This window comes from Euprymna scolopes, chromosome 32 (genome assembly GCF_053919585.1).
Source record: "Euprymna scolopes isolate OS-2025 chromosome 32, ASM5391958v1, whole genome shotgun sequence".
Classification (NCBI taxonomy): Eukaryota; Metazoa; Mollusca; class Cephalopoda; order Sepiida; family Sepiolidae; genus Euprymna; species Euprymna scolopes.
In genome coordinates, this window is record NC_136513.1 from 19,604,657 (window position 1) to 19,620,582 (window position 15,926).

A 15,926-nucleotide genomic window follows, 5' to 3' on the forward strand; every position below is an offset into this window, starting at 1 on the left:
TTTTCTTTTTATATTAACTAGCAGAATATGCTCTAATTGTCACATATTTTTGCCAGTATATTTAATGAACGAACATATACTATATTACCTTTTTAAACGATGAGGAAGAGGAGGTAATGCTTGGGAAAATAGGATCATGACAAACGAATATATACTACACTATCCTCAACCTTGCATAGTTGTAGTTGAGGATAAACAAGACCTGCATGAAACTAATAAGACATCATTTTTATATTTCATATTTCACATTAAAATTATGCTGTAGCTGCTGATAATATTAAGTTGGTGCAAAAGATTTTGCTGATTTAAAATTTTGTGTTGAAAGTTTTAAAAAAGGTCAAAGTGCTCCATTATTCCAACTGAAGACACCTTACAAGTTTTCAATAAAATGACGACTTTTATAGGTTTTCGGGTATGCTAAAAACGATATCGCAGGAAAAATTAGCACAGTCAAATAGTTTTCGCGATATAAAAATCTGTAATTTGCCATGTAAATCACTGCCAGCCATATTTGAACGAGCGGCATATGAAAGCGGCAAGCCCTCAATTTTTTTTTTCAGCGCATTATTATAGAACACATCGATACATTTTTTTTTTTTAAAGGTTCGTCTTTTTTCAAGATTTTCTAATGGACACCAATTGAACCCTAACCCGAGGTTCCACTTCCATATGTGTGCACACTTGTTTGTTAAATTCCGACATTCTGTTGATGTAGTTGTATTCACACTGCTGGGTTGTTCCTGTTATTCGTGGCAATTCAGCGATGTATTTTGAGGTTGCTGGCAATGCCCCTGTTGTCATAATTTGGATTGGTAGAGAGCATGAGTTGTTCAGCAGCACATCTCCGATCTTACTTGTTGAACATTGTGTGTCACTTTTAGACATTATAGAAGGCTCCTACCACTCTTGGGATTTGTACACAACTAGCCAACTAGTAGATTTTCTGCAACAAAAAAAGAAAACCGACTTTCATCAAACAGAAATGGAATCGTCGTCTTTTCTATGGTGACAATTTTATCATTCCACCCTGTACTTCCACAGAATGTGCTCCGACAAACTTAGTACACTTGTACCACCTCTAGCAGCAAATTCCTTTCATTGTACAGATCCCTAGATGCCAGGAGATTTTCTAATCTAATAGTTTCTTTTCTCAAACTCCTTGTCGTTGGAGTTCCCTCCCCATTTCCTCGGCTGTAATAATATGGAGATATTTAAATGTAATGTGAACAGACATTATAACACACATAGATAAAAGCATACATGCAATATGTGCTCATTGACCGTGTCTGTATATATATATAAGTGAAATTGTCTGTGTGTCTGTTTGTGTGTGTACATTTCCTGACCAAATTGCTCTGTCGATTTTCAGTCTACAGACTTGAGATTTGACATAAGGGGTATTGAGATTTTGGAAATTCTACGAAACTCCTTCGCCAATTTTGGGTCTAAACACTTGAAATTTTAGATGTGGATTCAGTATGTACTAATCATTTTCTATAGCATTTCAGCCCGGTGTTGCCCGGTGTTGCCCGGCGTTGCCCGGGTGTTTGGAGGTGTATGTTGAGCAAAAAAAAAAAAGGAAAAAGAAAAAGCGATTAATTTTTTTAACTTTGACCCCTATTATGACTTCTTAACATTTATTCTTGTGGGCTCAAATCAAGTTATTAAGTTAGATCCCTGTCCAAGGAACCTATATCGAAAATTACAAATGTTTAGACCCAAAATTGGTGGAAAAGTTTGGTAGAGTTCTCAAAGGTCAAATCGTTGAACTTTGACCCCTTAACAGCCAAATTTCTGGCCGAAAACGGATCCCAAAGATTTTCCCAAATCTCAGTACCCTGTATATCAAATTTCGAGTCTGTAGACTTAAAATTGACAGAGTTATTGAGTAGGAAAATGTACACATTCACGCACACACAGACACGTTCACTTTTATAGATATATAGATTATTTTGTTTGGCAAAAGCTGAGTTTTATTTTGTAATAGTGTTTATGCCCCACCCTATATATGTGTGTATGTAATACTTCATTTTGTCTGTTCCAATTTTTATCAGAAACTATTGGGCTAATCTGGCTGAAATTTTGTGTGGATCTTTGTTATGAAAAGGTGCAGCAAACAAAGTATTGTAGTATTTATTCATTACACAGTAGGGGATTAATAAGGATTTGTATTAATGCAAAAAAGCGAGCCCAAATTTAACTATATGCAACCATCAATTTATCAAGAACAAGTTTGTAAGTCCAGTGTAAAGTCCTGTGTGCACTCTGGTCTTAGCAGACATGATCCTGTACTTATGATTTTATTATAAGTTACCAATTTCAGCCAGCATCAAAATGAAACTCAACTGACATATTTTTTTAAGCAAAATGACTTTTGTAAAATAAAAACATTTCCTGTATTATTAAAACAGCATAAGACAAAATAACCTTATATATACATTTGTAAAATAAAAATACTTCCTTCATTATTCAAACGACATAAAACAAAATAGAATTATATATACATTTGTAAAAAAAAATACTTCCTTCATTATTCAAACGATATAAAACAAAATAGAATTATATATACATTTGTAAAATAAAAATACTTCCTTCATTATTCAAACAATATAAGACAAAATAGAATTATATATACATTTGTGAAATAAAAATATTTTTTTCATTTTTTTTTCTCGTGTCAGATCATTTTGCCCTATCCTGTATAACATCTTGTAAATGCATTGCTTGGTTCTAGTCCAGAATTCCCTATATATTAATAAACAAAAACTTTTAAAATCTGTATGATCTACATACCTATGATGAAATGAAAATGTCATATTCCAAAAAATCACATAATTGATCAAGTAGTTTTATTTTTAATAAAGAGAATCAAATTTTATGAGTAAGCGAGAAGTGGGCTGTATCACATTGCCATCTTGAAGAAACAAAAGGAGATAACTCAACAATAATTCAATCGTGCAAGGTCAGCCTGGTAATGCCTATGATTTCCATTTATTGCTTAAAATCGTTATAAAATGATTTTTATTTTTTATTTTAAAAAGAAAACCTACTTGATCCATTTACATGATTTTTTGAATATGATCTTTTCATTCTGTACACCATGAAGATTTTTCTGTATTTTTGTTTTATAATATGGAGAAATTCTAAATAACCACTCATTTCTTCATTAACATGACCTCATTGCTACAAGTTATGATTGTATGTTATGTATGTTGCTTTGAGTGAGGTAGGAAATAGCTTTGAAGCTAAGGTTATAATGTCATAAAGGTTGGTACTTATACCTGGTTCAAAAGCAGCACATCTAATCTTTCACTCAGATTTGCCCAGAACATGACATCAACTGCTCGTATTCATAGTGCTGTTAGTCTCTATGCTTTCTGTCTAATATCTAGTTTTTTTTTTTCTTCCAATATTTATCCGAAAGTCGTCTGCTCGTTGCTCTGTGTCTTATGTCTTTTTGGGATCCAATTAATTTCTCATTTTGACACAGTCGCCAACCTAATACGTCCCACACTATCAACTAGGCTTCAACCACTGTCCCATCAACGAAATGTTGCATCTCTCTGCCTGTTTTATGAGTATTTTAATAGTAGGTGCTCCAACGAACTATAAGCCCTAATCCCCCTCAACGTTAATACCCCTGACAAACCCGACAAGCAGCAAAATCCCACCCCTACACAATAGAAATCCTTAGATGTAAGAAAGTTTTCTACTCTAATAGTTTCTTCCCTAGGATTGCTAAACTTTGGAATTCCCTTCCGGATTCCTGTTTCCCTTACTGTACTGACATACAGAAGTTCAAGTATAATGTAAACAGACATCTTACTGCTCAACTCCCTGCATAGTACCCCCCTCCTACATAAAAGTGGCACTGTACTTTGTTTGGGATGAAAATGTAATAAAAAAGAAAACAATTTCCGGTGTCTGCAGTTGTTTGTCTAACATTAATAAATTCATAGTGTTGTTAGTCTCCATGTTACGTCTAGTTTTTTTTTCTTTTTCTTTTTTTCAAATCAAAAAAGCTTTTGTTTGTTAAACATTATCTATCAAAAATGAAAACAAAAAATGCAAAAAAAAAAAAAAAAATGATTATAGTAAATTTTCGCCCTTCCCCTACATAAAAAATTATGTTTGCCATCAAAACATTAAATGAAAAATAAAACAAAATTATGGTAGGTCGTGTTTTTTTGTTTGTTTTTTTTTCCATTTATTTTTACTATTTTTCTGTTTCGTTAAGATACACCTTTTTCCAAACTTACCGTGTTAAAGAGAGAATCGGCCGCCATCTTGAATTTTCCAATACATCGCTAAACACTGTATGCTTTTCGAGCTGAATAAACATGTTAAATTGAATAAAAACACGAAAATTATATCCAGTTTGGTAGAAAAGTAACTTATCTTGCCTTTGATAACATTTATTTGTTATATATTTGTTTTTTGACAACTTTTTCGAATCTATGTGTACAGTAATACAAACCCAGGACATGTTTTAGTTGCCATAGTAACTAAACGATCATGAATTTTTATCGACTTTTTATAAGTTTTACTGTTTATGAATATTGAAATAAAAGAAATTACTACACATTTATTAATAATATCTCACTTTTATCGCCTTTGTTTTTAATCACTTTTATCGACATTTTTTTACTGTTTATGTGTCACTTTTATCGACTTTTTCTTCTCTTTTTTAAATAGCATTTTCTTTTCAAATGACGACGTTTTTACTGTTTATGAATATTTAAAGAAAAATAATTACTAAACATTTATTAATAAAAAAATGGGTGCTAGTGCACTTTATGATCCGCGCTATAGTTTAAATCGTATTTCTAAGTTTAATTAAAGTTTAATGTTTTTTTTTATTCAATTGTAAGGTTCAAGTATAGAATAGGTACAAAACACCCTTCCCATGTTAAGAATAGCTTAACCTTACAATTGAATAAAAAAAAAAATTAAACTTTAATTAAACGTAGAAATACGATTTAAACTATAGCGCGGATCATAAGTGCACTCACTAGCACCCATTTTTTTATTAATAAATATTTAGTAATTATTTTTCTTTTAATATTCATAAACAATAAAAACATCGTCATTTAAAAATAAAATGCTATTTTAAAAAAAAGAAAAGGTCGATAAAAGTGATAAAAAACAAAGGCGATAAATGTCCTTTGCTCATGCGTAGGGAGAAGTCAGTGTTTTTTTTATGGTGTTCGGCAGGGAACTCAAATCGCGACCAGTACCAAATCTTTTTATAATTTTTATTTTTATTAAATAAAAACGCACTCAGAAAGACACCCATTTATTTAAATATCTTTTATTAAAAAAAAAAAATCTTGCTCGCGAATATTCGTCAAAAGTTTATATTTAAAAATATTATTTTAAAAATATATTAATTGTCGCTGAAATGTTTTAAAGAATAATTAAATAAATATTGAATTGTCTTAAAAACGCATACAACCCCCCTCCGTCCCCCCCAAAAACACACGGTACATAAAAATCAATCTTGATCGAAAAAAATCCGACACAGAAAGACACCCATTTATTTAAATATCTTTTATTTATTAAATACATTCGTTTTGTTACTTACTTAAAAAAATGTTTTGTAAATATATATTTTTTCATTTAAATCTTCAAAAGTTTTGTAAATATATTTAAAAAAAAAAAATTGTTGGCGAATATTCGAGCATGTTTGCTATTTGACGTGTTTACAAACACCCGACACCATGTGCTTGTGCCAATGTCAAGGTCAAGGTCGAATCACCGGTGTTAGTTGAATTGTGCGCTTGTCACCGCCAGGCGGTGTCGTCTGCTACAGGGTATCTATTCTTTACTTGATCCGAAAATTTTAATAAAAAAGCTACACAATTTGTTTGGAAAATAAGCACAAAAACAACAAAGAAACATTTAACGTCAATGGTGTGAGTTCGATATAGAAACGTTGATTTAATTTGAATAAAATAAAATACGTACCAAGTGCGCTTCAAGCGCACTTGGTGCGTATTTTATTTTATTCAAATTAAATCAACGTTTCTATATTACGCTGTGATGTGGCTTACAAGCGCACTGCGCTTGTAAGCCACATCACAGCGTAATATTAGGAAAATAAACGGCACTTGATGCGGAGTGTAGACCCTGCGCAAACGTTTGTTTTCCACGAACGGCTCCTTTACCGGGCATGCGCAGAAGGTTTTTAGTTGTCTATTTAAGCCATTGAATTACTTTAAGTACAAATTGAAATCAACAGCTAACTTATATCGGACTTATATCTAAACTAAATTTCTTTAACTTTTTTCGTGCTCTTTAGACAATGTGTTGCTTCATCTGTCACAATGGTACATTGTATGAAATAAATATTCTTTTTTGATTACTCTAAGTTTTGTCATTTAGTATGTGTAACAATTTGGAGTTTAAAATCGATTTGGCATTTTCTTTGGCTTTTTTTTGTGATGGGGTGGGGGTGGGGGAGTTTTTCATGACTAAATAGACCACTGAAAACCTTCTGCGCATGTCCGGTAAGGGGGCCGTTCGTAGAAAGCAAACGTTTGTGCAGGGTCCACACTCGGTAAAATCCATTGAAAGCGGTCGGTGGTTCTATGAGAAAATGAAGCTGTGTACGCATTATAAATGTTTCTTTTCTGTGTCTTACATTATACATTAGTACATTAGGGGTCATTTCGAGTTAAAAGTTTATTTACTGCACTCGTCTGGACTAGAGAAAATCATGATTTAAATGTGTATGTCTCGTCTAAATAACTAACGATAATTCTCTGATATGGCCGACCAGACCATTAAAGCCAAAATAAGACATATGCAAGTGTTCTGGCAATACCGGTTCACATTTTGAGCATATGATTGAAGAGCAATAAAACAATATTGACTCGGAAAAGTTCAGCGTGTACAACAGATATTATCTCATTTCATAATCTGAAAATGTTGAAACTGCAACTATTCACTTATCCAAGGATAAAAGGTTAACACTGCCTCGCATACTTTATCGGCCATTTTAAATCTGGACAAAATGAATGGGCAAGCTGCTTTGATTAATGTACTCCAAAATAAAAATTAGCTGTGTATATATATATGTATATATATATATATATATATATATATATATATATATACATACTCAGAGTTTTTTTTATTCAAAAGTAATGGACTAGTGAATTCAACGAGGTTGTTAGATAGTGCTCAATAAAAAGAGCTGATAATACTTGTTTATTATTATATAAACATGTTTACATCCCGCTGCTACAAACAGCCACTTGTTTCAATCAAAGAACAGATATCATCAGGCAGCGACTTGACTATTCAAATGTTCAATGAATAATCTTCATAATCTTATTCATTGAACATTTGAATAGTCAAGTCGCTGCCTGATGATATCTGTTGTTTGATTAAAACAAGTGGCTGTTTGTAGCAGCAGGATGTAAACATGTTTATATAACAATAAACAAGTGTATATATATATATATATATATATATATATATATATATATATATATATTTTAAAATATATATTTTTTGTAATGAAATGTATGATGAAAGAAGTCGTTTGAAATTAAAAAAAGTTATAGCATTGTGAAAGAAAGTAAGATTTTTTAACGTTATATAGCCGTTAATATATTTAAAAAAGATACGATGTTATTTATATTCTTTATGGAATAAATATAGTCATCATAATTCAAATGTGGATGCGTAACTGAAATTAAATGAGTGCATTTTCGTTATGTAATTTATTGACTGATTATATATATTAATTATTATAGGTGTTGTTTTCTATGGTGTGAGAGAGTTAACTTGTGTTTAAAATTAAATTATGTTCTTTTAATAGGAGTTTATTTATTAATGACAATAAATTATAGAAACCTCCACATTGTTTAATTGTGCTTGATAAGTGCTGATTCAAGAAGTCTCTGACGCGGTTTATTTGAAATGATTTTTTGCTTGTTTAGAAGTACTATATATAAATATATATATATATATATATATATATATTCTGACTTGTGAGAGATCGGCTTTGGATCTTATTAATTGGATGGTTACACCCCTTTGTTTGAGACAAAATAGGTTCATTGCGTGATCGGATTTTTTGGTCTGTGTTAGTTAATAGACTTTCTTGTGTGCGGCACGGTTGCTCAAGTGGCAGAGTACTCACCTCGCATGCAAGAGGCTCAGGTTTCAAATCCTGAGTTTGGATGTGTTTAACTGATGAATCTACATGAGGGCAAAACTCGAGTCTTGTACTCCCGGTTTGTTGGCTGTCATGGCTCTTGCGAGCTGCAACGTTGTTTGAGTTGGAAATAATTATATCATCTTTCATATTCTGAAAAAAATTATTTGTAACAATATATATATATATATATATATATATATGCATGTATTATATATATTTATGTACATATATATGCATTTGTATATATATATATATATATATATATATATATAGTCATCCACATACAGTACTGTTTTGTTGTTTCACAGCTCATCAGTGTGGCTAGACAATCAACTACCTCCAGCCAGGATCAAAACCTAATCGCCGAAACGACAGTCAGAGCTTCTAACTATTACGCTATACGGCTGCTGCTATGTGGACAGTGAATTAACAATGTTTTGGCATTGTCCAAATACCTAAGCTCAATTTGTTTACACAAAGAGCATTGCTTCATATGCTAATGGTAATTTGTATATCACTTCCCAATATGCTCAACCTAAGATAGGGAGCATTATAGTCATCCACATACAGTACTATTTCGCTGGTTTACAGCTCATCAGTGCGGCTAGACAAGCAACTACCTCAAGCTAGGATTGAAACCCAATTGCCGAAACGACAGTCGGAGCTTATATATATATATATATATATATATATATATATATATATATATATATATATATATATATATATATATATTGTTACGAATTTGTTAGTGGGTTCATAATCCAATCTGAAAATGTTGTATTAAAGTATGAAATTGTAACAGATATTCTATTCACTTACACAAGGGTAAAACGTCAATGCTGCCTCATATACTTTATCGGCCATTTTATATCTGGTCAAAATGAATGTGTAGATAAATTGGTAGGTTGCTTTGGTTTATTTACCTTAAAATAAAAAAATTTACAGCGTATATATTGTTACGAATTTGTTATTGGGTTAGTGATATTTTAGCTGAGGTTTAACACAGACTGGAGAAGGAAGTTGGGTGAAGGAGGAAAAATAAAAGAAAAAGAAGTGAGGGAAAGGAAAGATGAAGAGAAAGCAGTGAGCAGAAAAAGGGAGAAGGGGAAAGAGAAACGAGTGTGAAAGAGAGAGGAGTGAGGGGAAGAATAAGAAAGAGAGAAAGGAGAGAAAAAGAAGGAGGAAGATAAAAGAGAGGAAGAGAAGAAAGGATTGGGAAAGAGAGGAAGAAGGAGGAAGAGAAAATAGTGAGAGGCAGAAGGAAGAAGAGAAAAAGAAGAAAAAAATGGGGTAAGAGGAAGAACAAGAAAGAAAGTGAGTGTGAGATAGAAGGAGGGAGTGTAAGGAAAGTTATAAGAAGGGGAAGGAGGAATAGGGGAAAAGTGAAAAGACAAATGGACGAGGAGGAGGAAGTGAAAGATATGAGAGTAAGAAGGAGTAAGAAAATAAAAGAAGGAGGAGAAAGAGGTGTGAGAGAGAATGACAAAGAAGGAAGAGAGAGGAGGGAGAGAGATGGTGAGAAAGAGTTTTGGTTGAAAAGTGACTCACAATAAGATATCATCTCACCCAAGGAAAAATAATGATCGTTGTTATTTCTTTTTCTGACCTTCACTGAGAAATGTAAAGTCAAAGTTATCAAAGCTAAACTTATTGAAATGAGGAAGGTCATTATCGATTGATAACATCTTACCTTACACGGACACGCCGTGGCTATAGATTACCTTGTTTACAAAACAGTCACCAAACTGCCAGGATAATGAATGGCATTTTAAATCATTTCCAATCTTCATATCCTGTTAAATCCAAAGACAATGAACGAGTCTATTACCATTTTTTGTCAAAGAACATATCGAAGTACCTCCAAATGAAGCAGTCTCTCCACAGCTTCAGTTTCAATAGGTCACCGCTTATTATCAGTTGACGACGACTTACCTTGCATGGACACACCATAGCTCTAGATCATATATACACTGTTGAGATCCAAGCAGCAAAATCCCACCCCTACATTGTAGATGCCAAAAAAACCTTCTACTCAAATAATTTCTTCCCTCGAACTGCTAGAGTTTGGAATTCCCTCCCTGGTCCCTGCTTCCATAACTGTATTGACATGCAGAAGTTTGAATGTAATGTGAACAAACATTTTGCTGCTCAACTCCCTACATAGTATCCCTGCAAATTTTGCCCCAAATAGTAGTTCCTTATGTTCAAGTGGCACTGCGCCTTATTTAGGGTGCAAAAAAACTTTTTTTTTCAACATCGTCTTATAGTAATGAAATGCTTAAAACTATTCATACACCTTTTGTACATCCAGGGTAAGTTGTGTAGTCGTAATGGGACGATTCCAATATTTTTCCCGATTCTGATACAATTACCGATTCTGATTCTGATTCTTTATAAATCTCTTAATATTTAACCACTAGCATTTCAGCCCGGCGTTGCCCGGTTGTTTGGAGGTGTATGTTGAGCAAAAAAAAAAAAAAAGCGGTCAATTTTTTAAACTTTGACCCCTATTATGACCCCTTTACATTTATTGTTTGGAGCTCAAATCAAGTTATTAAGTTAGATCCACGTCCAAGGAACCTATATCTAAAATTTCAAGTGTTTAGACCCAAAATTTGCGGAGGAGTTTGGTAGAGTTCTCAAAGGTCAAATCGTTGAACTTTGATCCCTTAACAGCCAAATTTCTGGCCGAAAACGGATAACAAAGATTTTCCCAAATCTCAGTACCCTGTATATCAAATTTCGAGTCTGTAGACTTTAAATTGACAGAGTTATTGCGTAGGGAAATGTACACACACACACACACACACACGTTCACTTTTATATATAGATAGATAAAGTTGCTAATTTTTTCCAATTACCATAAAAACACGTATTAAATGTGTAGGTATTTTCTCAAGTATTAAAATACACTTGTGAGAAGTTGATCTATGGATTTTAATTTTACTGGTAGTTTAAAATCAATAAGTATTTATTATTTTTATTATTGCTACCATTTAAACAAAATCAAATTGAAAAAAAAAAACAATTAAAAGAATCGTATTTGGCATTGGAAAATAGGTACAAATTTTTCCCAATTCCAATAACCTTCAAAATTCTGATTTTTCCGATTCCTGATTCCGATAATCGTCCCAACACTATTGTATAGCAGCTGTATAGAATGAGTTAGTTGAATGTAACAAAAAACGGTTGCACAGAATAAAAAACAAAAACTCTTTTATAACAACAAAAGGATTTATTTAATTACCTACATCGTTATTACCGATTGACGACATCTTATCTTACACGTATGCACACATGGCTATAGGTTACCTTGTTTACAAAACAGTCACCGAACTGACAGATTAAGGGTGCAAAAAATTTTTTTTTTCAATATCGTTTTATAGTATGAAATATTAAGGGATGGCATTTTAAATCATTTCCAATTCTGGTATCCTGTTAAATCCAAAGACAAATGAATCAGTCTATGACCATTCTTTGTCAAAGAACAGGTTGAAGCGCCTGAAATGAAACAGTCTCTCCACAGCTTCATTTTTATTTTTTTTTATTTTTTAACCAAGAGGTCACTACTTATCAAGACCTGGAAGCCACTCTAGGATAAGGGTCAAATGTAAGGTAGAAGGTCAGGCAATAAGAAAAGTCAGGTAGGGCTAGATTATCAAAGAGGACAGCTTAATAGGAATTTATTAACATTAAATTTTAAGACGACCATGTTATAGTCAGCTGAGAGGAAAACATTCAGCATGCAATTCTGGGAAAGAAACTTTGCTCATGGAATAATTTTTAAACAAGAAAATGCATAAAATTTAAAGCTTAAGCTTAAGAGGTCTTAATAAAAGTTGAAATATACTTTTGCTTTACAGGCATCAAACAAATATGGTTTAAAATTTAATGTAAATCTGATATATTTGAATTTCTAAATTGGAAATTGTCCTAAAATACTCTTTAAAATATAATTAAAATACACTTAAAATTGGAAGACGATCATGTTATAGTCAGCTGGGAACCAGGCCCATGGTACCATGTTCCATGGATGGATAGTTCTAGGGAAGAAACTCTGCTCATGTAATTTTCATTTAGCTTTATGCACAGATAGAGAATGCAGGAAGTTTTTTTTATTTTTATTTTATTCAATTTTCATCCCAAACAAGGCACAGTGCCACTTTGAAGTAGGGGTTTACTATCGGGGACATAAGTTGCAGGGGTATTATGAAGGGAGATGAGTAGCAAGATGTCTGTTCATATTACATTTGAACTTCTGCATGTCAGTACAGTTGGGAAAGCAGAATCCCGGAAGGGAATTCTAAAGTCTAGCAGTTCTGAGGAAGAAACTATTGGATTAGAAGGCTTTCTTACACCTAGGGATCACTACAGTGAAGGAGTGGAATTTTGCTGCTTGTCGAGTTTGTCAAGGGGGTACAAGTACTTGTAGTTCGTCGTAGTATTCACCATTAAAATACTTGTAGAACAGGCAGAGGGATGCAATATTTCATCGATGGGACAGAGGCTGAAGCTTAGATGACAGTTCAGGACCTATCAGGTTGGCGACTTTCTTTTGAACCCTGTCCAGGAGTGAGAGACAAGTAGCAGATGCACCAGCCCAAATGCGACAACAGTACTCCATACATGGGCGAATGGTGGCCTTATAGAGGTACATGATACTTTCAGGCGTAAGTAGCTTTCTAGCATGGTAAAGAGAGCCCACCTTCTTCACAGCAACCTTGGCAATGCTCTCAATCTATCTATTCCAGTTCATGCTCCCTATAAATGTTAGGCCGTGAAGTTTAAAGGAAGTACTTTCAGGTAATGTGTTCTTGGCCATTGTTATTGGTGGTAGAGAAGGTTCCTTGTAATTATTGAAGGAAACAAGCTTAGTCTTGGAGCATTGAATGTGACCATCCATTTTTGTCCCCATTCCACTACAGATTGGAGGTCATCCTGTAGTGTTTCTGCCATTTCCTTAGATATGTGTTCATTTGTTTTCCCCTCGTGCCTGTTATAGAGAGTGGTATCATTAGCAAATATACCCATCTCAGAGACAATGTTATCAGGGAGGTTATTTATGAATATCAAGAATAATAAAGGTCCAAGGATAGACCTGAGGTACTCCCGTATTTATATCATATTGTTTAGATGTACGACTGTCGAGGGCAACCTGTATTTTTCTCTTACTTAAGAAGGATTTAATTACATTATGTATTCTTCCAGTGATACCATATGATCTAATTTTCCTTAGAAGACCATTGTGCCATACCCTGTCAAAAGTCTTAGATAGATCGAGGAATACCGCTCTACCCTCCCATGTTTTGTCCAGTGAATGGTATATATGTTCAGAGATTACAGTTAGGATATCTGCTGTGGAACGGGCTTGCCTAAATCCATATTGATTGTCGATCAGGAGTTTAGCAGCTGTAAGGTGATGGACAAGAGCTTGATTAATTAAGGACTGAAATATTTTGTTGTTGGTGGTAGTTGCTTAGAGATTCTTAACTGCTAAGTACCAATCAAGGATCTGTTCTCGACAATCTGGCCATTTCAGTGGTCTTTCATCTGTCAAAGGTCTGCCAGCAGTTATCGTCAGGTGAAAATAGTCGATACTAGAACATCCAGTGGACAGGGACAGGAAGGAGCAAAGGGATGTTTTTGCTTCATCTGACCGACTACAATTCCCAAAGAGGCTGAAATACTTTTTCAGGAAACAGATGGGATCAATGTGCTTTGCAAGCTGATTAATCAGTGTTTACTAACTCCCTTAACAAGGACATTTCTCCAAGAGGAAAAAATAAAACTTTATAACTGCTACATCCGTGTCAGGAGCATCATATTATATGACAGTGAATGTTGGGTCCTCATCCAGTCCTCTCTGGCCTAACCACAATGCAATAACAGCTGCACCCACCATATTAGATCAGAGGATTTTTTGAAAGCATAACGGTTATTCTAAGTATGAGTCGGTTACGCTGGTATGGTAATGTTGAGCATTCATCCTTTGAGATAAACCGTTGTGGAGACATGGATGTCTTGAATCGCAGGAAGGTTGCCAGGCCGAGGAAAACTTAGAAACAATTTTTCAGACAAAACCATACAGAGTGGAATTTGGAAAAAGTTATTTAAGCATCAGCTTAAGGTTAAGATTAGCTGTGATAGAAAAATATTACATCCCATGGAATTCAAAAAAAAAAAAATGAGTACTAGTTGTGTGCATGTGAAGTTAGATGCTGAGCAAACGTTTTCACACTGTTTCAGGAATTACTGATCACGTTTCACAACTACCTTTTGAAATTTTCTGCTTTTCTCCAGCTTTTTTTTTGTTGATTTACTTTTTCGTCTGATGATGATTCGACAAAGAATTGAAAACATTTGTGATACATATGGAACATACATTAATTTACAAAAAATTTAATACAAAAATGATGATTACAAAAATTTTTTAAAATAGAATAGGTATAATTAAGCATACGATTTCTGTTTGTATTATTTGGAATCTTCCGACTACTGTAACGTGTTTGTTACGTTGCAAATGGACAAACAAATAAAGCAAATAAATAAAATTCTGGGTCGACATTTTTCTCTTTTTAACTAAACGTTTTTATTATGGTTACTTTCGGCACAGCTTATAAAAGTCTCCCGCTTCCACATGTTTCTTGTAAGTATTTGGGTTCTCATAGTTGATTGATTCACTGAAACTAAAAAATACTTGATAAAACACATAGTTCATAAGTACGTAAATACACATTTATTACGAATTGAAAAATGTAAAGAATAAAGTAACATCACAATATAAAACAAGAATAATTCGGTACTCACTTTAGAAGTGGTTAGAGTTCTATTCATTCTCTCAAGTGGGCATGAGGGGTAAAAATGTACTTTCCCTTGTCTTGACAAAGGAAGGTACAGGACTTGCCATGTCTGTGTGTGTGTGTCCCAAGGGAAGTAACTCTCTGGTATATATCTTAACCAGTGTTCTTTGTTCATATTCCCCTACATGTTCATTTTACCTGCCAAGCACTTCTCTTTTCTCCGCCAGCAGAAAGCCATTTCTTGCCTTTACATTTACACGTCCATTCTTTTCAACCTGACTTTGTTTCTCTGACTTCATGTTGGCCATATGCCGGCCATTTCTTGCCTGCATCTTTACATGTCTACTCTCCTTGACACTGACTTTTTTTCCCCCCCGAGCACGTGTTGCATTTTTCTGGTTTTTTTCTTTCCTCTTCTTGTGCACACTTTCTAATTTGCATATGTGCATTTTTCTGCTGCTGCTTCTCCTACCGCTAATCTCTTTGCATGCTGCTGGCCATTCTTCTCTGCTGCTGCTGATGATACTTTCCACGCGTTCACACGCACTATGTTACATTACTGTTCTCATCTTAAGTGTCAGTTTCACAACGTTTCGGTCAATGTAACCTCTGACCTTTATCAGGTATATCTTGCCAAGCTCGGGAATGTTTCTGTCAAACTCGGGAATCTGGACTGAATTTCAAACAGAACTTTTAATTTACTTTGAAAGGAACCCTTTATTTCCACAAGGACCCGAGACTCAGTGGTTAGAGTACTTGGAAAAATCAATTGTAAAAGTGATATTCTCTCGAAAGTTGAAGGTTCAATCCTCAGTGTGGGCGACCGAAAAATACAATTGCGAAGTACTTAGGACCTCATGGCCTACAGAACGAGAGCATGCTATCCTCGTAAAGTAATTAAAGGGTTCCGCTCAAAATACCGTCTAGATTTCCAAGTTCGACAAAAAAATTCC